The sequence below is a fragment of the Amblyomma americanum genome, chromosome 5 (assembly GCF_052857255.1).
Source record: "Amblyomma americanum isolate KBUSLIRL-KWMA chromosome 5, ASM5285725v1, whole genome shotgun sequence".
In the NCBI taxonomy this organism is placed as follows: domain Eukaryota; kingdom Metazoa; phylum Arthropoda; class Arachnida; order Ixodida; family Ixodidae; genus Amblyomma; species Amblyomma americanum.
The window spans coordinates 81,965,537-81,988,651 of record NC_135501.1 but is presented as its reverse complement, the minus strand read 5'-3'; the positions used below and the strand labels follow the sequence as shown (position 1 = coordinate 81,988,651).

The following is a 23,115-nucleotide window of genomic DNA, read 5'->3' as shown; positions in this document are numbered from 1 at the left end:
TCATTTTAGCAGTCCATAAATATAACGATGAAATGTTATAAGTGCAGGGCACATGTATGCGTGCAGTGCGTGCCAGAAGTAAGGGGAGATTGATATTTTAGGGCTGAACACGTAACTCTCTCGGTTTTGTCTCACGTATTAGCTCAAACAACGCTTACATACAAACACCACACGCACAATAGTATAAGCATCTATCCTCTCGTTCAATAGTGCATGGAGAACTTGCCTTGTACGCTTATTACTCAGTAATTTCGCCAGAAGTTTCCGACTCCAAAAAATAACTCGAATTTTGAAACGACATTTAAGTGAGGGTGAGGGTGAGGAAAAGGTAGACAACTTTCAAAAATGAGGGCGAGGATGAGGGAGGGCCATGAATTGAAAAGTGCGGGTGAGGGTTGAGAAGTAAAAATGAGGGGATTTGCCCACTTCTGGTCATGATTCACAACAGCGCAGCCAACACGGACAAAAGGGATACTAGACAAACAAGCGCTGACTTCAACTGATATTTATTACGGGAATGAGAGAAAATATACATCACGAATCTTAGAATAAACAAACAAAAACGGAACAGGCATATCAGGCGCAAACTATATCCGCACGTGTCCAACACGTGGCGCGTCATACCTATAAAGAAGAGCTCAAGTGTTCCCTCAAATTAAATAATGAACACCTGCTTTCGCACGTCTACTAGGTTTAACTACGTTAAACCCCTACTATTTTTTTTGCTCCTAAACGGGAGCTTGATTCATCATCGTCATCCACTAACAAGGTCGCTCAAGAAGCATGCAGTATCAAAGTGCCAAATTAGTGGTCAAAATATGTTTTTTTTTCAACTCCTACTCTTACACAGCACTGTGTTCTTCGCGTGGTCTCGTTGCAGTACTCACTGAAGACCTAGAGCTCCGAAGCATATTTATTCAATGTAGCATAGAACATCATGTGTCGTTCGGCCCGTCGCAATTTTTTCTTAGCGGAAACCATATGCTTACCTGTTGAAGTATTATTATAGTGCTGTCCTTATCACTGTAAGCCATACAGGCCACTTGAGTCGGCAATAGGAGGTGCTTTATAAAAAATACGTCATCCCCATTGACGTCAGACATGTTAATATTGGAGTGGCTCCTCTTCCAAGAAAGGCGTTACGGTCGCTTCGGCAAGTAGAACGCGAGAATTTTGTAGGCTGTTTTCGGCTAATGGCTGGAAAGTGATCAGGAGGCCAAGAAAGAAAGCTTGAATAGTGTAGAGCAAAAAATTGAGCAACGATTTGTTCTTTTTTTTCAGAAACAATCCTCAAGCTTGGTTTCAACGGTGCGTAACCAAATTTTTCCTCTTATACTTATCGTATTTTTTTCTTACAAAAGAAAACAGCAACGGAGAAATAAAGAGACACATTTGCTGTGAGGGAAAAATATTCTTTTATCGTAAAGGATTGCGTAGGTTTGTCATGAAAAAAACGCCCTCTAGAATCTTTGTCGACAAGCCCTTCCAATGGCGGATGGTTGCTTTAGTACAGGCATTCCATATTTGGACCAAAGCGATGTTGAGTGGGAAAAGCGCAGGGGAAGGGGAACATTTTAAGTGAGTTTGTGAAAACGGAAGTCACACGAACAGATTAGTACTTACGCCTCTGATTAATCGTTGTGTAAATTAATATTCATTGTTATTATCACAAGGAATGAACAGTAAAGTTAGAGCAAGTGGCACACAAAAGCCAACAAAGCATTGTTGGGGAAAATCTGATAGCAAGCGGCGATTACGGCATTTTCGGCAGTGTTTTGTAATTTGTGTTATAACCAGGGAGATGCCGCTGCTTTCTTCACACGGTGATGGAAGTGGAGCTCTTGAGCCTCCTTTGAAACGCGATGGGTCGGCAGAGGCCGCTCAGAGGGAACGCCTTTACAAATTGAGTCATGCAAGCAGCCAGGGAACTATGGTGTACGCGGCGGATAGCCATGACTTCCCGATCGGCTACGAGTTCGTACGGGTTGTTGGCAAGGCAGCCAAACGTACACTGCGCAGACGCAAAGGCTCGTTGTCCTCATCAAGCAGATCTACGGTCATCACGGCGCGAGGTCCTCCAACACATGCCGTCTTGTCTGTGGCACAGACGCCAAACGACAGCCCAACCTCCTGATCATGCAAGCCACGTCTAGGTTCCTTGAAGGCCTCGTTTCTAGAGGAATCAAAGACGAGAAAGTCAACCTCTCCGAACCGTAATCGCCATTGATGTCATGGAGCGGAGCGAACTGGAAAGTTTGACCGCCATCACCACACTCGGCGACATCAGCGTAGGCTCCCGTATTGTCACGTAGAGGTGACTGCAGTTCGAGAGCAGGGAGATGGCGAAAATGACCGCTAAACAAATCTCTTTATTTGGACTGACTTGTGTTCACAATGGACTGAATGACTCGGCGGCGTTGTAGCAACAAGAGTGCTCGGCGGTCGTCGAACAGAATGTCCCCCGCTATCGCCCGTGCTCAGTTTAAAGCTTTCAGCGAACTTTCGAGACACGGCGTACAAAGTTACTACAACAGTATGGAACAATCTGGAATCGTCTCCGCCTTGGGGCGATCAATCGAGATAAATCTTGCATCAGGCCGCGTGCCCCAGCTTTGTGGAGCGAACAAAACAGTACTCTCCTCTCAAATAAGCATCGACCCAATGTTTTAAAATAATTAAGGTGACTGGAAACAAAGCGCAGTGTGCAGAATAAACACCGAGAGCGGAAACACGGTGTTCTTTAGCGCGCATAGCAGGGCTTTAGACGAACGACATGGACAACTTCTGATCGTACATGGCATCACTGGGCTGCAACAATTTCCTCAGGGACACTTGATAGTCCAATTCACCTGGACGACGAAAAAGCTTGAAAGGGCCGAAATAGCGGCGCAAAAGTTTTTCACTGAATCCGACGCGCCGAATGGGCGTCCAAATTTATACTCGGTCGCCTGGCTTGCAATCCGCGTTGCGTCGTCGCAGGTTGTAGCGTCTGGCGTCGGTCCGCTGCTGGTCTTTGGTACTCAATCGGGCAAGTCTTCGGGCTTCTGCGCGCTTAAGGTAGGCGGTGACGTCGACGTTCTCTTCTTCGGTGACGTTGAGCAGCATAGCGCTAGCGTGGTCGTGGCCTCCATGCCATGGACGAGCCTAAAAGGCATCATCTGGGTGGTCCCCTGCACTGCGGTGTTGTAGGCAAAGACGATGTAAGGCAGCATGACGTCCCAGGTCTTGCGTTCAGTATCGACACACATGGCGGGAGTGTCGGCGATGGTTTGCTCAGGCGCTCCGTCAGTCCGTTCGTCTGCGGATTATACGCAGTTGGCGTACGGTGGCTGTTTGGCGGCAGCGCATGATGGCTTGCGTCAGTTCCGCTGTGAACGCTGTTATTCAGTCCATGATGGGCACATCGGGGGCGCCGTGTCGCAGAGCAATGCACTCGACGAAAAATTTGGCGACTTCTGATGCTGTTCTGTTTGATAGAGTTTTTGCTTCTTTGTAGCGGGTCAGCTAGACGGTCGCTATGACGATCCCCTTATTTCCATACGTTCACTTCGGGAAACGGCCAAGCAGGCCCATGCCGACCTGCTGGAAGGGCCTTGAGGGGGGTTCAATAGGGTCCATAAACCCTGATGGTCGTGCGAGAAGGGTTGCCAGAAGAAGTTGAAAATCTCGGCAGGTTTTCGCATAATGTGCTATATTGGGATCAGTAATACTTGTCTTGGATGCGGTGGAAGGCGCGAAAATCCCGAAATGTGCAGATGTGGGCGCGTCGTGTGAAGCCAGTAGTTCTTCGCAGAGACTTGCAGGTACAACAAGGACGTAGGCTTTGTTGTTTGCTGCGAAGTTCATCCCGAAGACATCATTCTGTATACAGAAGGCAGTCAGTCGTCGCTTGAATGAGGCGGGGGTGAGGAAACCTTGCCTTCCAAGTACTCGATGAGGCGTTTTGGGTGAAATTCTGAGCGTTGCTGCTGGGTAAACGAGCTAGAACTGATGGGTCCCAGGAAGGCGTCCTCATCGTCGTCCGGCGGCAGAGCATGTACAGGGGCTCGTAACAAGCAGTCGGCGTAGGAGTGCTTGAGTCCAGACTTCTACATGACGGTGACGTCAAACTCCTGTAGGCACAGGCTCCATCGAGCGAAGCGGCCGGAGGGGTCCGTATAACTTTCAAGCCAACATAGTCCGTTGTGATCGCTGACCACCTTAATGGTCGTCCGTACACGTGCAGGTAGAGGCGGAATTTCGGCGTAGCCCAGATGATGGCAAGGCATTCCTCCTCACTTCTAGAATAGTTAGCCCCGGCCTTGGAGAGGGAACGGCTCACGTATGCGATTAATTTCGCCAGTCCGTCGGTTTTCTGAACGAGGACGGCACCTAGCCTCGACTCTGCTTGCGTAGGTATGAACTTCAGCCTGTGCCTTTTCATCAAACTTCGCGAGGATAGGTGGGGACGGTAAATGGCGCTGAAGTTCCTTGAAGTCTGCGCTTCCCATTCTTCTTCTTGCGGCGCTTTCCATTTAAATGGCACATCTGCATTTGTCGGTTCAGTCAAAGGCTCGGCGATGAGTGAAAAAGCTCATGACAAATTGTCGGTAATAAGCGCACATTGCTATGAGTCTGCGCAGTTTTCTTATCGGTCGATATCTTATCAGTCCTACTTGTTCTTATCGGTCTAGTGTCATAGCAGCTGTTTTCGGCGGGACTAGGAATTTTACCTCCTTGCCAGCGATGTGTCCTAGTCGCACTTCTGTGCTTTCAAGTTCTGACCGGACAACTCGATTGCCTGTGGTACTGCTCGAAGCCTGTTAACGCGCTCTTCAAAGTTCGAGGCGAAAACAACAACGTCATCTAAATATACTAGACAAATTGGCCACTTCAGGCCTGACAGCACTGTATCCATTATTAGCTTAAACGTGACTGGTGAGGAAGAGCGACCAAGTGGCACCTCCTTTAAATCGAAGAGGCCATCCGAAAGAAAGGATGTGGTCTTCTCGCAATCTGTTTCATCCATTTAAATTTTCCAGTAGCCGCTTTTGAGGTCCATCGATGAGAAATACTTGGCGTTGCAGAGCTGATCCAGTGTGGTCGATGCGGAGGATGGGGTAGACGTCCTTCTTCGTCACGCTGTTCAAGCGGCGGTAATCGAAGGAGAATCGAAGTTCGCCGTCATTCTTCCTCACTAGAACAAACTGGTGCTGCCCAGGGTCTCTTCGATGACTGGCGACCGCAGCTGTGGCCAAGTGGTCGAGCATCCGCCTCGCATGCGAATGTGCGGGATTCGATCCCGAGTGCCGCCGGGTACCCACCAGTGATACAAAGGGTACAAGCTTTCCCCTGCCTGGTGCTCGACTTATTCAGAGTGAAATGCTTGGGAAATGGGTCTTTGACCTCACCTTGAGCAAGCGAAAGTATCTTGTGCGTTGGCGCTCTTTGGCCGCAGATGCCCTTGTGCCATAAAAATTCACCCCCATCATCATCATCATCATCATCATCATCATGTTTGATGGCTGCATGACGTCTTCGTGAAGCATTTCTTCCACTTGTTCCCGGATGGCTCAATACCCAAAGAAAGAAGCCATTACTCTCTTGGAGCATTTGCTTACGTTCTTGCCTTTCTTAGGGGAAAGTCGTGAGGAGCGTGATTGCGGTTGATGGTGTAGCTGTAGAAGGATTTATTCGTGTGATTACTTTCGTACAGCCTCTCCGCACTTGGAAACATTAGAAAAAATAACGATGTCTACAAAGCGTTCAACTCAAGCTCCCCGGACCTGCTTAGGATTGCCTAAATGTGCCTCCTACGGCCGCATTCGTACTAATCGCGAAGGATAATCCATTCAGTACCTTCCTAACCGTTGACTTCCTGAAAGCGCATTTTCGACACCTCTTCCAGGTTCACTCACAATCTGGCCAGTCTTCGTGTTACCAGGCCGCGTACATCATTTGCAAACTCCATCGATGCACATCAAGCTATTCTACCATGCCAGTGTACGCCCGCCTTTTGACCGTCCTCTCCCCTGTGGAGCCTGTACCAAGCTCATGTGCTTCTTTCTATACCGAGCATCAGGAAGAACGTCGATTTATTGCCGACAGAACTAAAACAAGTCACTTAAATATTACCATAAAGACCACGGAAACCAGCTGCACGTCTACACCAACGGCTCAGTGAACCTAATCAGCTCTTAGAGCTCCGTGGTCATTCCCGCAATATCTTCCGAAATTAGGGCTAAGACAACCCATCGTACTTTTTTCGACAGGTGCAGAAATACCCGCTCTTCGTGGCGCCGTTGAGCATGTCAATCAGGAAAGCCCCCAGAAGTAGCCCATTTTCACTGATTCTAAAGCAGCGCTCGAATGCGTACAAGCTGCACTTCGCCGTGGAGTCCGTGAACATTTCTGAGAACTGCACACCGTGAACCGAAATCTGTTTTTTGATCAAGCAAAAGGGCCTGAAGTGTGTTAGTGGTGCATTGCCCTTGTTGTAAAAGATTGAAGAAGGCTATTTAAAAAGATTTCCAGCGTAAAGAACACTTTTACGGGCGTGTTTTATACGGTGGTCCCAAGGGTTAAATACGCAAAGCCATTTTCGAAGGGTTTATGTTGTTTCATGTCCTCCTGTTTTTTTTACCTTTTTAATGAAATTTCAATACGTTATTGTCCTTCCAGATCCCATTCAATCTTGTTACTTTGGCCCTTCACACCATGTGCTATTTTGCCTTTTCTTTTAATTAAACATCGGTTGCTTTGATCATATTCAGCCAGCCCCATGTTAATCGTTTTTCCATGTACCGTTCGGTGAGCCTGTCCAACCTTTTGATGTGTACTGCAGCTGATAGGTGGTGTGACTGCGTACCTATAGAGTACGCGAGTCCTTGAATAAAAAAAATCTGTTGTAAGTTGCGCGTCGCCCCATCTACCTCTCTCATGTTCGTCCTATGTTGAGCTGACTTGTTATCGAGAAATCATGGTAACAAAAATTATAGGCGTATTCTTAACAGAAAAGAAAAGAGTAGAGTGGGATAGGGAAGAAATCCGACGCAGACAACCCAGGCAAAATCAAGGGAAAGTTCGAATGGGCTCGCATGTAATGCGAAGGGAAGATAAGCGATCGTCGTTAAAGTTAACGAATGGATACCAAAATAACGCGACGGTAGCAGGAGACATTAGTGTAAGGTGGGTGGTAGAGATGCGGAAGTTGGCGAGTGTATGGTGGCCACTGCTGGCAGCTTACATGTTTAATTGTAAGGTTATAGAACCTTGTACAGCAGAGAATAAAGTGATGTTGATAATGGTAATAGTGTTTAGAACACGCTGCAGCAAAGGAAGGCATAACGACACTGATGATGAATTGTCACTAGTCGTTTCTTTCACTTTCAGAACTGTTATTGTCAACATTACGCTCGAAACCGGAAGTAATAATACAGTGATGATCCGAATGGACGCCAGAGGTAAGAAATGAATATTTCGTTAGCGCAACCTTCAGACAGGAAGCGGAAAACTATAATGTCCTGGTATAATTGTGCCCATTTCTTCAGGCAAATTTGAGGCACATTGCGAATAGAGCGGCGATAGCGTGGAGGTAGAACACCCGCCTCACGTGCAAGCGGACCGCGGCTAGAATCCCGATGCCGCGCGATTCTCCACCGGACAAAAAAAAGACACGGCCTATTGATGGAAATGCATACCACTCCTGGAATGCGGCCTGAACTCGGTGACCATAGCCTACGACGTATTCCTCCATCAGAACAAGATTTGGCGACCATGCAGTAGTAATCGGCCACGCCCTACTAAATGCATACACCAATTTACTCCGGCCCTAAGCCGCCAGAGGCTGCATAGGAACTCACCAAGGCGGCAGTGAGACCTGTGACGCCGCGGAAGGTGTCCATAACCTCTGGTCCTGGGTAGGACGCCATTGGAAACTGAATCTGGCAACCATCAACGCTATAGAACCTTATTCAGTAAGGCTAGTCTAGCAGTGCTGTTCAAAGAACTAGTGGGTATTAAATAAGATTTCATAGGATTCAGTGAGGTTAGCAGGACAGATGAAGCATATACAGTAATAAAGGGAGCACACGTACTACGCGTTGTAACGTAGTGGGGACTGCAGTCTGGGGAACAGGAAGATAGCCAGAATGGCTTAAAAAAAAAACTCGTTACTTGGGGTGACTAGCATTCACAAATAACTGAATAACTCGGCGGCGTAGCAGCAATGAAAATTTATTCAAAACTCATAATACACAAGCAACTCAGGTATAGAAGACAAACATGTGCTTAAATAAGTTGCAAATGCAATGCTCGCTATACAATAGGCAACCTGCTCAACAGCGCGTACAGACAACTATGAACAGTAAATTTCAAACCGCGAGTTATATATCCCTATTTCTTAATCGAGTCACTGGGACATGCAAGTATTTGTGTTCAGAGTGCCTTGTAGGCCGGAGTGTTACAAATTCACGGAGATACAAAAATTTTGAGTGTGCTTTCCAGTCTGCACATACAGATTGCAGAAGACCTCAGGACAAACAGCCTGCAGAAAGCAAGCTGGTTTGCAGATGGTCCACCGGCCTCTTACAGGGTATAATTCACAATAGCTTCACACACGAGTGAGGAAAAATAAAGGAAATAAGAAATTGGGAGGGGTAAAAAGCGGAGGATGAAAAAGAATTAAAAAGAGCAAAGAAACAATTATAAGCATTCTACACCACAGGTGCCACTACGAAAGTGCGGCTTCAAGCACCGCGCTCCCGTGGTGGCGGGAAAACCAATTCCACACAAAAGCCCTGGCTCAGAGTAAACAGCTCGGAGTCTAAAAGTTCTATAGCAAGACTGTCAGTCGTTTAGGGGTGCGGGAGCAATTTGTCGGTGTGGCCGCCGAGCGTAAAAACCACATTTTCTTTCTTTCAAAAAAATTAAGCCGTCTGACCTCACAAGCACGCGCTCGAAAGCTCCGCGTGGTCTCGCCGTGCGCGAGGCCGACACAGCGTGGCGAACCGGCGAACTTCCACGCCACAACGCGGTCGTCCAGTGCGTGCTCTTGTGTTTCTAAGCGACCGCAATTGATGCACCTGTCGTCTGGTAGGTTTTCAAACAGGAGGAGGCGCTCTTTTCGGTCGGTAGTACCACCCCTCCCCCCTCCCCCGAACGCGCCAGCGGAAATCTCTGACCGCTTCGGGAAAGTCGGGACAGTGGACGTCCTTACACTTAGGGTCGGGCGTTTTTACTGGATCTGCGTCCGGTGGCAGCGTAGGAAGACAAAACGTCTCGCAGAGTCCCGATGCGGCCATGCCATTGCAAGCCCTTTCGGAGAGAGCGTCCTGAAGCTGCGCGTACATGAGCGCTTCTGCGGCGTTGTACGACAAAGGGACCATAGTAGAGGGCGTGCTGTTTCCAGGGGCGCGGTGCCCCAGGAAAAGACGGTGGCTCTCTAGCCAGTACAAGAGTAGGGGCCTACCTGCATAGTCTGTCTGGCCTACAAGGTGTATGATCCATTTGGCACATAAAACTCTGCCAAACGTTGCCAATCATCCCATGTTCCATCCTCCACTGTTGTGAGCGAGGTAAATGCGGTTTCGCGAAACTAGCTCGGTTCGGCCTTCCCAGAACCAGCCAAACATCAAATTGTGTAGTTCACGCACTAATAAAGAATTACGTAGTCCAACACGTGCAGGAAACTCTTTTCTCTGCGCTATTTTTATCGTTCTTACATTATCTTTAGTCCAATTACAATGGGCGGATAATTTATACAATACTGAAGTTTTTATCACGCGTGAAATGGTGCAGAGTCCTTTTAAGAAACTCCTACATCGTCACTGCTTTGGCGGTTGTTATTTCATCATGCGTCCAGTTTAATCCAGAAGTGATCAGAACACCCAAGCACCGCTCTTCAGTCACTCTTTGAATATGCTCGCCATTCAAAGAGTGCACAGTCTAAATTAAGAATTTTTCTTACAATCGACCTGGAAACATAGCGGCCTTTTTTTCGTTGTGTAGCAGTCAATCGTCAAAGTTCCGGATTTTAAGTTCTGTTTTAAGGGATATATCGTATATAAACTCTGAGAAAAACAGCTGACCTAAAACCGTACCTTGAGGGACTCCAGAAGTAACAGGAACTAATTTTGAGGCATGGTGATCATATTGCACTTATTGATAGCGGTCAGAAAAGTAATTATATATCCACCGCATCAGTGGTCCTTCGTCCGTGTATTTGTGACCTTAATGCGGTGTTTCACATGGGAGACTGAATAAAAAGCCTTATAAAAAGGTTAGAAAACGCTATCAACTTATGACTAAATATGAATACATTGTGCAAAATCGTAAAGAATTTCTGTTAGTTGTGTAGCTGTCGATGGGCCACTACTAAATCTGTTGGTTTCTATGGAGTATGCTATTGGCTGCAAAAACATTTGCTATAAATTTTAAAATAATGTGCTACAGTGACTTGAAACCAGTACATGTGAGAGACATGGGCCGATAATTAGCGGCACAGGAAATAATGCCTTATCTTGGAAAAAAAATTTTTGCTTCTTTCCACTCGGCAGGAAAGCAATACCCGCTTGAATTGTAATGTATTTTCGCCAAGAGTTTTACTGGTATGCTCCGCCCACTGTTCATTAAATCTGTTTCGAATCTGTTCTGATCCGTCAGATTTTTTTTCATCAATGTTTAACAACATCGTAAGCACTCGAGCTTCGAAGATTTTTGGAGAATCTGCCAGTGGGTTTTTGCATCCGCTTGCTATGGTAACGTTAGTAGAGCCTTTTTCACGCGTAAACACTGGCTTAAATGTTTGTTTAAAGTGTCTGCATTTGTTTATATAGAGGATTTTGTCTTTCCTCTAGAGCGTTTGGAATTTATATATATATCCAGAGCTTTTATGGCGCGATTTCCATGAACCCGCAAGTTTTGGTACTGCCGTAACGCTGTTTAACGAGCTTTAGCTTGCTTTTTATAACTGAGTTTGAGAGTGGAACTGAGAGTTATACTCAGGAATTGTGCTTGTGTTGTTCAATTTTCTTAACCGTTTCATTTTACGCTTTAGGGGAACGACGTAGCGTGTAATTCGTTAATTGCCTTTCCTAATGAGTTTTGCTACGGCGGGAATAATATTGATCAAGGTCGTAATGGTCAGGGCGGTTAAAGACCTTGTAGTGATTCAAGGCTAGGATATCCTTTATGTGACCCGTCATTAGAGGGCCGAAGAGATCTTTTGTGGGTTGGAGCATGGCGTCCGGTGCCGACCGATGGGGGCTGAAGTCCACCATGTTGTGCGGGTAGAGGGTAGAGGTCTCGTTCCGCCAAGTGTTGGGTATGAATAAGATTTTGGCATGACGGCAGGACTGGGGGAGGCTGCTCTGTTGCCAGCATGTAGCAGAGCAAAAAACGGAGCACCTCTATTGTGCAACGTGCTTGCTCTTTTCCCTGTATTTTCGCGCCTGCTAAGTTATGTTGACTCGATTGTCTCGCGTAAAATCCCTAAGGTTAAAGTGCACGACCGTTCCGAGCATGGGCGTCAGACGCGTGGCAATGAAACACGCAGCCTGGCGCCGGCGAGTCGGGTGCAATTCAAAGACCCCCCCTCGATACAGGCAGAGCGATTACTTCGACAAGCAGCTGCGGTGCTAGAATACGCGACGAGCCGGAGGTGTTTGTAGTCAGTTGGGAAGGTTTCCGGGTGGTGCGAGTCCCGGGGCGCGAGACATCACAGCATCAGCCGCTCGCTAGCATTATTATGTCTCATGTTCCGTTCAAGCTGACAACGTAAGTAGAGAGGCGCCATTCAAGGAAACAGAAGTTGGCGAGATAATCTGGTTGACAGGAACCGGCGCACCTGGGTTTAATTCTGGAGTCACGTACAGAGTGCGTGGGTGGCTGGCTCTGTAAGGCTGTCTTCAGAGGTAGCGGACAACATCGCGGAACTGGTCCACGTATGCACTTGCTGCGGGCGAATCGGCGCGTTCAATAGCTCCGAGGAACTCGACTTGGAAATGAGGATGGCTCTTGTAAACAAACTCGGCGCTGGCGCACGAAAGGTCCTCCTTGAATGCGGGTAGGATTTCGAGCAGCTTGAGCGGAAGATCGATCGACTCACGTGGCCAGTACCCATGTGCGCGCCGCAGGTGCAGCTTTGAGGTGGCAATGAAAGCGCTTTACTAGCCCGTTTGTTTTGAGATGATGAAGCAGCCGATTGCAGCCGCGCCACTTCGACAAGTTGGAGGAGGTCTGTGAAAAGCGATGACCAGCACTGGCAGGCACGGAACGTGACAATGGTTGTGAGACAGCCAAACCGCGCCACCCAATTTGAGACGAAGGCTGCAGTGACACTATAGCCGCTATGATGTAAGGGATCGGCCAGCATTGCCCGAGGGCATCGGATGAAGCGACCCACGCATGTAAGTACCGGTTGTCTTATGAAATTCAGAGTTGACCAACGATATTGATATGGACAACTACGAAATATTAGCTCGGCCGCTAGAAACGCTGCACTGAAGGCACAGAGTAGTGGTGCACTTTCGTAAACTGACATGACGCAAACGCGCAGACGAAGTCGCGAATGCCAGTGTTCATTGGCGACCAGAACAAGCGGGATCCGATTAATTTTTGGGTTCCACATATTCTGGTCCTGGGAAGGTTGCGCAAAGAATCGAGGATTTTCTTGCAGAAAAGGACTTGCAAAAACGGTCTATGTGTACCAGTAGAAGTACCGCAAACGACTCGCACACCTTCAATGGGGACTGTCTCGAGCTTCAGAGATGTTTACGCTGCCCGTAGCTAAGACAGCACCCAGTCGTCTCCCTTGCCTTGTCACCAGTTCATGCATTTCGAAGGGAATCGAGGAGGAAGTTTATATTTTCGAACGACATAGTGCGACGGAACTGACGCTTCTGATGGCCTCAGCAAGGCTGTTGTCATCATCACTGATGTGTTGGATTTGTCCGTAGGGAACTTGGAGGTGAAGGCGGGTTGTCGCACTTCCCATGGTGTGCGCACATCTCGATGCCGATCGGCGAGTTGATAAAATGAGATGCTTGTGATCGGTGAAAAGAGTGAGCGCTCTGCCTTCAAGTGGCGGAAATGACGTGCTGCTACGTAAATGGCGACACGTTCGCGCCGAAAGCGATGAAATTTGTCTGGGAAGGAGCCATGCATTTTGAGAAGAAGGCAAGCGGTTGACGCTTACTACTGACCAGCTTTTGAAGGGCAGCTCCAAACGCTGTGTTGGAAGCGTGTGTAATTAGCGCTAGTGGATAATCATGGTATCAGCGGGCAAGTAGATTGGCATCGGCCAAAGCGTGCTTGATGCCATTAAAGGCCTCATCTACTACGGTGTCTAACGTTAGTGCTTCCACTGAGTGCTTGCCGCAAAGCTTGCGGTAGAGGGATTCCAGCAGCGTGGCGCAGTTTTGGTCAATAGCCAGTAAAAGTACATGAGCCCTGGAAAGTGGCGCCGCTTCGTAATTGAAGTGGACTTGAGAAATTCGATTATGGCTTGAACTTGGTCGGGGAGTGGGCGGATGCCGTTGGAGACCAAGGGGTATCCGAGAAATTCGTAAGCATGCCGTCCGAACTCACCCTTTTCGGTACTCAAGACTACGCCGTTTGAGGAAAGCCGCTGGAAGAGTGCACGGAGGTGGCGTCGGTTCTCTTGGAGAGATGTTCTTGCCACAAGGATTTCAAATAAGAAGAGTTGAGCTAGTTGGTGCATGGCAGGATTGAACAGTGCAAACAGTACGAGAACACAGGAAGAAACGACACGACACGAGCGCTATCAACAATGGTGTCATACACATAAAAAAAGACGAAAGGAAGACTATGTACGACGGAGTAGATGAGACAGTGGGAGGTCTGCTCAGCGTTACGAAGTCAGAAGTGTATTCTTAAGAACTCGAACAGCCCGAATGAAATCGGGATTACTGGTTTGGGAACGTCTCTTTCTGTTACAGGAGTTTGTTCATAAACCCGAGCTAGATTTTTTTAGAAGATTGCTGTGCCCTGCACAGCTGACGAGAAATTTTGTATGTTGGGCAGTGGCTACTGATCGCGTTTCGCCTTTTCGCGCTCTTGTACGACTTTTCCCGGGCACCCTTAGAGCGTATCGGGGTAGCGGCCTCGGTCATGGAGGAAGTGCCCCCGACTCAGCGTGGCAAGCTCAGCCAGAAAAAAGTGATAGCGGGGTGGTCGTTTGGTGCCCAGCTATCGCAAGTCACAAGCCACAGAGTGGGTCGGAGCCAAAGGTTCACAAGTAAAACAAAGTTCATTCAGCAAAGAGGCGATACAGAGGATTTCACAATCACTCATACGAGCACATACAAAGTGACTCGCAACACAATGCAACTCGCGCAAAGTAACACTCGGGAGAGCCTACAACCTTTGTCCGTAAATTTCCGAGACTGAGTCCAATTAAAAAAATGCGTTTACCTTTCAATCATTTGTGCAGCACCCCTTCGAAGTAGTCTCCCATGCAGTCTATACACAGCTTCCAGCGTTTCTTGAGGTCTTGGAAACAGTTGGAAAACGCCTCTTTTGGCAGGACTGTCAGCTGTTTGTGGTGGCGTCTTGATTGGCCTTCACGCTTCCCATCCTACGACCTCTTAGAGGACCTCTTCACACGAGGAAACAGGAAAAAAATCGGATAGGGAGAGGTCAACAGGCGAGTATGGCGGACGGGGAAGTACAGTAATGCTGTGCTTGGCAAGAAATTTTGCACACTGACAGCATTATGTGGCTTTTCGTTATCGTGGAGAAGGCTCCATTGTCCAGATGCTCATAAGTCAGGGCGACGGCGTCCAGTGCATAAAGCGTGTTTTGGAGCACGCGGATATAAAACTCCTGAATCACCGTCTGCCCTTGTGGAATGAACTCGTGGTGTATGACACCTCTGGCATCGAAAAAAAACTATCACTATCTTTTTTTTTATTTTCTGTCGCCGCACCTTTCTCGACGTCGCAGAGCTTGTGGACCACCATTCGGCGCTCTGCCTCTTTGTTTCAGGATCGTATTGAAAACATGTTTGTTTCGTCTTCACCAATGATGCTGTCGACGAATGCAACCTCCTTCTCGGCCTCGGAGAGCAAGTCACCGCTCACTGATGTCCGCGTGTCCTTTTCGTCCTGTGTGAGCGAGGCACAAGTCTAGCATTCGGCTTTCGTTTCCCCAGGTTCTCACGCAAAATGTGGTGGAATGTTGTCTCACTTATGTAGAGAGCATCTGATAGCATGCGGACTGCAATGGTGCGGTCTTGCTGTACAATTTCCCTGATCCGAGCCACGTTGTTTTCATTTCATGAGGTTGAAAGGCGCCCCTGCCTTGTGTCGTCTTCCACCGATGTTCTCCCCGAAACAAACCTCTTGTGCCACTCGAAAATTCGCGCCTGCGATAATGTCTCGTTTCCGTAAGCGTCACGAAGGAGCTCACATGTCTCTGTGGCTGTCTTGCTAAGCTTCACACAGAATTTTATGTTTACACATTGTTCGAAGTGGACGTCCATCTTTCAACATCCACTCACAGTAGAACGCGCAGATGACTAGTGACAATGTATTTTTCTCTATGTAGTGCCATCTAGCGGCTGCCACAGCAGTTAACATAAATAGCTAAAATTAGCCCGAAAGAATGGCTCTACACCTACGCACCAAAATTTCTTTTGGGGAACAAATTCTAGAGAAAAAAATAAATCAGTCTCGAAACTTTACGGACAAAGGTTGTACTTTAGAACAAAAAGCCTTGCACCTAAAGTGCACTAATAAGAGAGTGACAAACAAAACAATTTTTTCACCGGGCACTGCGTCAGTCCGGTGACCGGAGGACCACGACGAAGCCGTCCCGCAGGCTGACGCACGCTGCCTCTCGCTGGTCCGTGGCTGGGCGAGCGTTGTTGACCCTGTAGTCGAGCTGGCGCTTCTCTGAAGCTTGAAGGGCGGCTCGGGCTGACAGACAGCGGTCAACGCCTTTCATATATAAACGCGCTCCGCGCCTGTTCGTTCTTCGCGCCAAGGCAGGTGCGCACATACACAACAGTATCAGCGTACAATTTTCTTCTCACGCTCACGCCGGGCGTGGGCGCGGAGACCGGTTTCCAGAACCTTCCAGATCCTTCTCGAGAGCGAAGGAGAGAGGGCATCACTCAGCACGCTCAAGGCTACGCCCTCTTCGTCGAGAATGAGTAGAATTTATTCAAACCTTCTCCAATTACCGACGGCGCGCGCGGAGATGTTTCTTTTGGTGCCGGGCCTGCGAGCTGAGTGGAAAGGGCAGGAACACGAAGAAGGTTAGGCGCTCTGCGGTGTTTCTTTTCCCAATGTTCCAGAACCTTCTTCGGCGCGCGCTAGCGAGATTGCTTCCACTCTGAGGTGGTTTTTGTGGCAATGGAAACGGTCTTGCTATTCACGAGCCGCCAGTATATGCATGGCGTGCAGTCTCATGACCTCCTGTGGACATGGAGTTGAGATTATCAGCTTCTGGAGGATGCCAAGTTGCAGCATTTCTTTTAATTCTGCAAGGGCCATCTTGATTTAGTCAGGAGATAGGTGCCATGGACGAGAGAAGACAGTCGGTCTTGGTGCTATGATGCAGAGTGTCGTGGCATACGTGTTGAGTAGGGTGGTTTCAGGTTCGGAAATTATTGATTCAGGGCTTCAAACGGCTCCCTGGCATTTGTAGCGCATGAGGGTAGCAGATCGGTAGTTGTGCCTGCTGTGCCCTGAATAAAAAGGTCACTTGCTGAGTCAAAGAAGCGCTTTCGCATTATATCGATGAGGTGTCAATGTTTGATCAAAAAATCCGCACCATTTATGCAATCCGCCATCACCGACTAAGAACACCCACCAGTAGACTCTCCGAAGCCGCGGGATAAGCGCCGCGAAGCACTCTCTCTACACAGGAGTGTGTAGCCCGTTCACTGCCTGGAGTCAGAAAATTACAGCTGTAATGCGTTCTGCTTTTCCTGCTGGGAGGGCGGTTACTTGAGCTGGGATGATAATGATGAATTTCTGTCCGGTGATTCGGTAGACGACGTGAAAGCGGCGTCACTCTTGGCATCAACTGCTTACCACCACTAGTGGTGGGCTGGCCGGCTTCTGGCCAGTGGCGAGCGTTGGCGGGCGTTGTTTCCGAAGCGTCGATGATAAAATAACATCCGTGGGCCTGCAGACTCATTCGCTCACGCTGTCGCCCCCAAGGCGTGGGGAATGCTTTCGCCGAGTAGCTGCCGTAATAACTTTCTCGAGCCGAGTGCAAATCCGGTCAACCTCTGAATGGGCAGCGGTAATTGATGTAAGGTAAGGTTCCAGGGAGTTGTGACAGGAGCGGCCGGCAGCGACAATTGCATGGACATGCGGGTGACCGGGACGTATGGTGTGGACACCTTCATGAATTCATATTGGTGCCTGTTGCAAACACTTCTTGGACATGGGATGGCAGGCGTCTACGAAGAAGTGCGCGTAGCACCTCAATGTCCTTGGTCTCCGCACTTATGTCAAGAAGTCGCGGCATTCGCCGCAGGCGCCTGCTTGGCCGTCTCTCGCCGAGCTCCTCCTTGGAGAGTGACTGTTGTATTCTGGTCGCGTACGACGCGGCCGTTATTCGCAGTAAGGCTGCCTTCAGGTCTTCGTAGCTTTGGAATGTTTTCGGAACGAGGCCAATATGTCGGACAACTTTTCTGTACCTGTTGATGGAAGAGAGCCGGCTACGTAATGAAATTGTGTGCTGCTGCGTTGTAATTCTCAAGAACTTGAATCGGGATTCCATTTATAAGAATGGCAGAGCCTGGTTACGTTCGCAGTATGGTGGCAGACAGTGACAGCAGAGACGGCTGCACCGGGTACGTGGGTCGCTGTTGTGGTCTGGGTAGGGTTGGACGTGTGATGTTTATTATGGTCCATTCCACCTCTTCGTGTTGACGCTTGCCTTAATCGGTGGGGAAAGACATGGCCCTGCGCTAATTAGGTGCGTTGAAAACCTGGTCACTAATTATAGGGAGCTTGCAATCGAAGGAGCCCTAGTCGAGACGTCCGTGCGGTATGGTTGTTTATTCTACGCGTAAATGTGAGCTGTGGCGGGCCAGAGTGCGTGGCGGAGACCACCCCTTCTAAAGTGAAAAAGGAGGAGAAAAAAGGAAAGAATGCCCTCGCCACGCGATCACGCGCACAGTTGTCTGTATTTTCTCACGTAAACATCGTAAGGTCTAAGTGCGCAACCGTGCAAAGCACGGTTTCGGAAGCGTGGGAGGGAAAGCGTTGTAGACAACTGGGCCGTTCTTCTCGCACCACAACAAGTGTGCAACTCTGCTGGAGGCTAGAATGCTTGCGTTATTTACTTCACTTCATCCTGAGATATTCCTATCTTACGTGCAAAACACTTTCTTCAAAATAACAGGTCAGTCAAAATCGAAACGTGCATAAGTCTAAAGACAGAAGGCGTGTGCCAAAAGAAAAGGCTACCTACTGTCAAAGGTGGCCTGATCCAAAAATTGCAGAAAATAAAAGGAAAATACTTGATTCTTACCCGTGCATCAAGCGCATGGCTTGAATTGCGGGTAATACGATGTCCGACACACAGTGCTTCCACACTAGTATTGGAAGTTGTGATAATGAAATGGGTAACTTCATAATTGATTTCCGCGTTAAGAAGGGGTCCTATATCTGCTAATGAACCAAGCCTAGAGCGATTGTTTCTTAAAATTTATGTGTTTCGAAACCTCGGCTGTCGCCTTTCAAGGCAATTTTCTGAACAAACCAGCTTCAGCCCAAGAAAAGAGCATGAATCAGTATTTCCTTTTTAAACTCCAGGAGACGCACCAGGAGCACTATTTAAGACGTATTCACTTCTTAACGCCGACTCAGACAGCATTGTGATGAGCAACTATTCAGGCATTCAAGGTACGTTGGTGCTTTTTGTGGACTATTTTTAGGCGTGAAATAATGAATACTTTGCAGTCGTATTGTCGCCATTACTCTCAGCTTGCTAAGGTAATGCTGAAATAGCTATAATTGTTAATCAATAGCAGACAGATGGCGCAGGATAAAAATAAAAATCATCTTTCACATCTTTGACTGGAAAAATATGACGATAATGCGCTGCTTTTCAGGGCACGTCAGAGCTCAGTATTCATTGCCATGTGAAGCAGTCTTTCATAGCCCCGTACTACATAGTATGTTGAAAAAGGAACTTTTCCTGCGTAATACTCCTGTGCATTTGGTTCCTAAATGTATAGGAACAAAGATAGGACATTCATTCACTGTAGCAGTAACCAGCACACAGGATATAAAACAACAGAGCTGCCATTCACAAAAATTGGCCGATGTCCTACCATAGCTGTAAGAAAGGCACTGTGTACTAAGATACTTCTTGTGCCACCGGACAAAGACTTGATGAACTGCTGCACACGTTGCAGCACTCGAAATTAAGCTAGATAAAGGAAGGACCGTCACAACTGGAATATAACAAAACAGTTCTCTACACAAAGCCCTGCTATTATCGCCCCAGTTGCTGAGGCGAAGCTTCCCTTTGAGCGGGTGGCGGGTTTCATCGCAACAGAGCATCCGCAATCACGTGACCACGCCGTGAACATAGCCTGTGCCGCGCGCATCTCTCTGAAGAAGCATTTCCATTTATTGCGCGAAGAGCTATGTTTTTTAAAGTACCGTGTGAGAAAGTGGGCCAGTTCGCTAAAATTTAAGGCGTATAAGACTTATATAAGGCCCACGGTTCCTGAATATTCGTGCGCGGTTTGGGAAGCCCACCAATGCGGAGATTTAAAAAAAAAACTTGAAAAAAAGAGAAAGCTTCCCTGTTAGCTTTATTGAAAACCTTTAACGGCACTGCGACTGACCATCTTCGAATATTCGTCTTGCTAATAATTAATTACTGGCTGAAAATAGAAAGCTTTAGGCATTATCATCTTTTATAACTTCCATTGCATGTAAAGATGACCTCGTTAAAGATTCCACAAAACCGTCTCGCCATAGCGGCTACCATAAGCATTTCGCCTTTTTTTTTGCAAAATACCAACAAATATTGGCTTTTTTTTAGGAATGATGTCTGATTAGAGTTGCCTCTCGCCATAGAGGCTACCATAGCATGCCGCCTTTATTTGGAGAAGAGACGAACAAATATTGCTTTTTTATTCAGTTTTGAGCCGTTATCACAATGTTATTCAAGTGTGATATGTCATGCTTTACTTTGTGATTTTAATTACTAACACAACGTTTGATATTATGTATTTCTTTTGTGTTGTTCGTCTTTTTATTTTACTTATTTTACACTTACCCGTTGAAGCGTGCGAAATGCCTGCTTTATTTCTAAAAAACTAAATACACTGACTTTCTCGTTATGCTCTGGGGAACTTCGTCGCAAAACGGTGGCATCAAACGCCTTGAAACGCCGCTCAGCAGAACATCCTCAAGTGGCTGCACGGCGCAGCATCCTGATCGTATGCACAGTAGCAGCCGCAGCAGCAATGAAAAAGCTACCAGCGAGAACGTAGCCTATAAATCGCATGGCGAAAGGGTCGTGGGTAGAGCTTAGGTGGAGCGGCATGCTCTTCCATTCATATACATTCTTACATTCTGAATGTATCCGATATCTGACATTTGTGCATAGAGTCATGTTACTGGCACAGAACAGTTTTTACCTCTGAGAGTCACAGACGACGTTCGGAGGAAATGCCGCGCGCGTTCGCACACTACTTCAAGATTGGTCGAGAGGGCTGTAACCTCACATGTTGGCCTATCGAATGAAAATTGTTAACACTCAGGATAAATTGTGACTATGCGGCGGTAGCATGACTTAAATGTCATTGTGACCCAAAAGGATGCAAACTAGATCAATTAAGATGAAAATATAATTGGGCTGATCAGTCGAACTCATCATTTTTGGGTTACGAGTGTGACACTCTAACCCTGTGCCATAGAGCCACGTTAATTCGACTTGGTTAATGGAAGGCCTTGTGTGTACTTTGGCGCATCACGTGGCCCCTTATGCCTACTGGTGTGTGCTACTGAGTGTGTGTATATATAAAGCGGTACTAATTAAGAAATAAAGTATCAAATAACCTTTAATGCTATCGCACCATACCATTAAAGAGGAGCTCAAGTGTCCGAATTTTACTCGCGAAACGGTTGGAAGTTGTTCACTGAGCAGCTGATTAAAAAGGAAGCTCAGTCCTGTTCACCACACAGTTCGTAAAAAGAAATGGTCAAACTACCCGGCTTCAAGTTAGTGTCACTCTGCCAGAATGGTATACTAAGCGCCCAGTAGGTTTTACTTCGAATGTAAACAAATCTCTCATGCGTATTTTCTTTTATGTTTCAGAGCAACAGCCCTGCATTCAATGGAGTCTTAAAAGTTCATTAAAGAAGAACGATGGAACGATTTGGGAAAAGGCTTGTGTAGGTAGGAGTATTGGTGTCAATGATGAGGAACTATGCCGAACGATTTCTGCATGAATTGCAAACACAATTCACATAAGAAAATAAAGATAACTTCATATCAAAATACAGTGCTCCTTTAGCTGTGTACGCAGTGGTAACGCACTGCACACATCCTTAATTTTCTACTGCAACCTAATGTGACTTATCCTGTTTCATTACGGGCACCAACCGCACCGCACCCAAAGCGCTATATCATTCAGATGACAAGATTGTGTAAATGAAATAAAGCCGGCGAGCTCGAAAGTTTTGTATCACACAACTAAATACTGCCAGCTCTAGTTTATCAATAGTTTATAATTGAAACCAGGAAAACAATACACGCGAAGGGTCCAGTACAGAAAGCTTTGCACTCTGTTAGAAACTCCTCATTGTGTTTTATATCCCAGTTTTGTTCCCGAACATTAACGTCGGGAAAGGGCCGAGGGGCTCCATGCCGATGGGCTGTAATGATCTTATTGCTGGATTTACTTGATTAGTCCGGCTGGCAATCTCTGCATGTTTTTGCGTACCGTTCAACGTCAGCGGACAGTTGTGGCTATTAGATTTTACCTTGAATGCTGAGTAGGGTGGATGGGAACCAGAGTGATTTTAGGTGGTGTGTTGCAAGTCGAGACAAGACTAAAATTTCACAAGTCATCTAGGTGGCTTGAACCACCACCCGATTAAGAGGGTTTAGCCTTATCCATCCATGCATCCGTCCGTCTGCCCGTCCTTCCGTCCGTCCGTCCGTCCATCTGTCAACCCACCCGCCTACCCATCGACCCATCCATCCATCCATCCATCCATCCATCCATCCATCCATCCATCCATCCATCCATCCATCCATCCATCCATCCATCCATCCATCCGTCCGTCCGTCCGTCCGTCCATCCATCCATCCATCCATCCATCCATCCATCCATCCATCCATCCATCCATCCATCCATCCATCCGTCCGTCCGTCCGTCCATCCGTCCATCTGTCCATCCGTCCGTCCGTCCGTCCGTCTGTCCATCCATCCATCCATCCATCCATCCATCCATCCATCCATCCATCCATCCATCCATCCATCCATCCATCCATCCATCCATCCATCCATCCATTCATCCACCCATCCATCCATCCATCCATCCATCCATCCATCCATCCATCCATCCATCCATCCATCCATCCATCCGTCCGTCCGTCCGTCCGTCCGTCCGTCCGTCCGTCCGTCCGTCCGTCCGTCCGTCCGTCCATCCATCCATCCATCCATCCATCCATCCATCCGTCCGTCCGTCCATCCATCCATCCATCCATCCATCCATCCATCCATCCATCCATCCATCCATCCATCCATCCATCCATCCATCCATCCATCCATCCATCCATCCACGCGTGCTATAGTACGTTCATTTTGATCAAGATGGCGCCCGAGGCAGACGCATGTGTGCGCTGCTCCCAGCCCATTCGTGGTAGGCACGAATTTTTGCCGTGCATGTCTTGCATGCAGCGTTTTCACTGCAAACACGTCGACATATAGGCCGAGGAATACAATATTCTCATGGAATCCGGGACCAGCAAGTGCAAATATGTTCCCTGCGTGATACGGTGCAATGCTTCGACTGCAGAGCTGATCTGCAAAACCGGAGGAACAGAAACGCCCCTCGAGGCACTTCGCTCTTGCGTCGATCTTCAAGACGCCCCTTCCGTCAGTGGTTAACAGGGTGTTCTTCTC

General features: G+C 47.7%; 1 long non-coding RNA gene across 2 annotated transcripts; it reads left to right on the top strand.

The window, feature by feature from the left end:
• The first annotated feature begins 7,380 nt into the window (after positions 1 to 7,380).
• LOC144134845 (uncharacterized) lies at positions 7,381 to 21,446 on the top strand. Of its 2 annotated transcripts, none has more exons than XR_013315279.1 (3): positions 7,381 to 7,442; positions 18,777 to 18,866; positions 21,301 to 21,446. It is a non-coding gene; the product is annotated as an uncharacterized LOC144134845 (long non-coding RNA). The 2 variants fall into 2 exon arrangements; XR_013315280.1 differs by lacking the exon at positions 7,381 to 7,442 and adding an exon at positions 12,149 to 12,386.
• Positions 21,447 to 23,115: the final 1,669 nt, after the last annotated feature.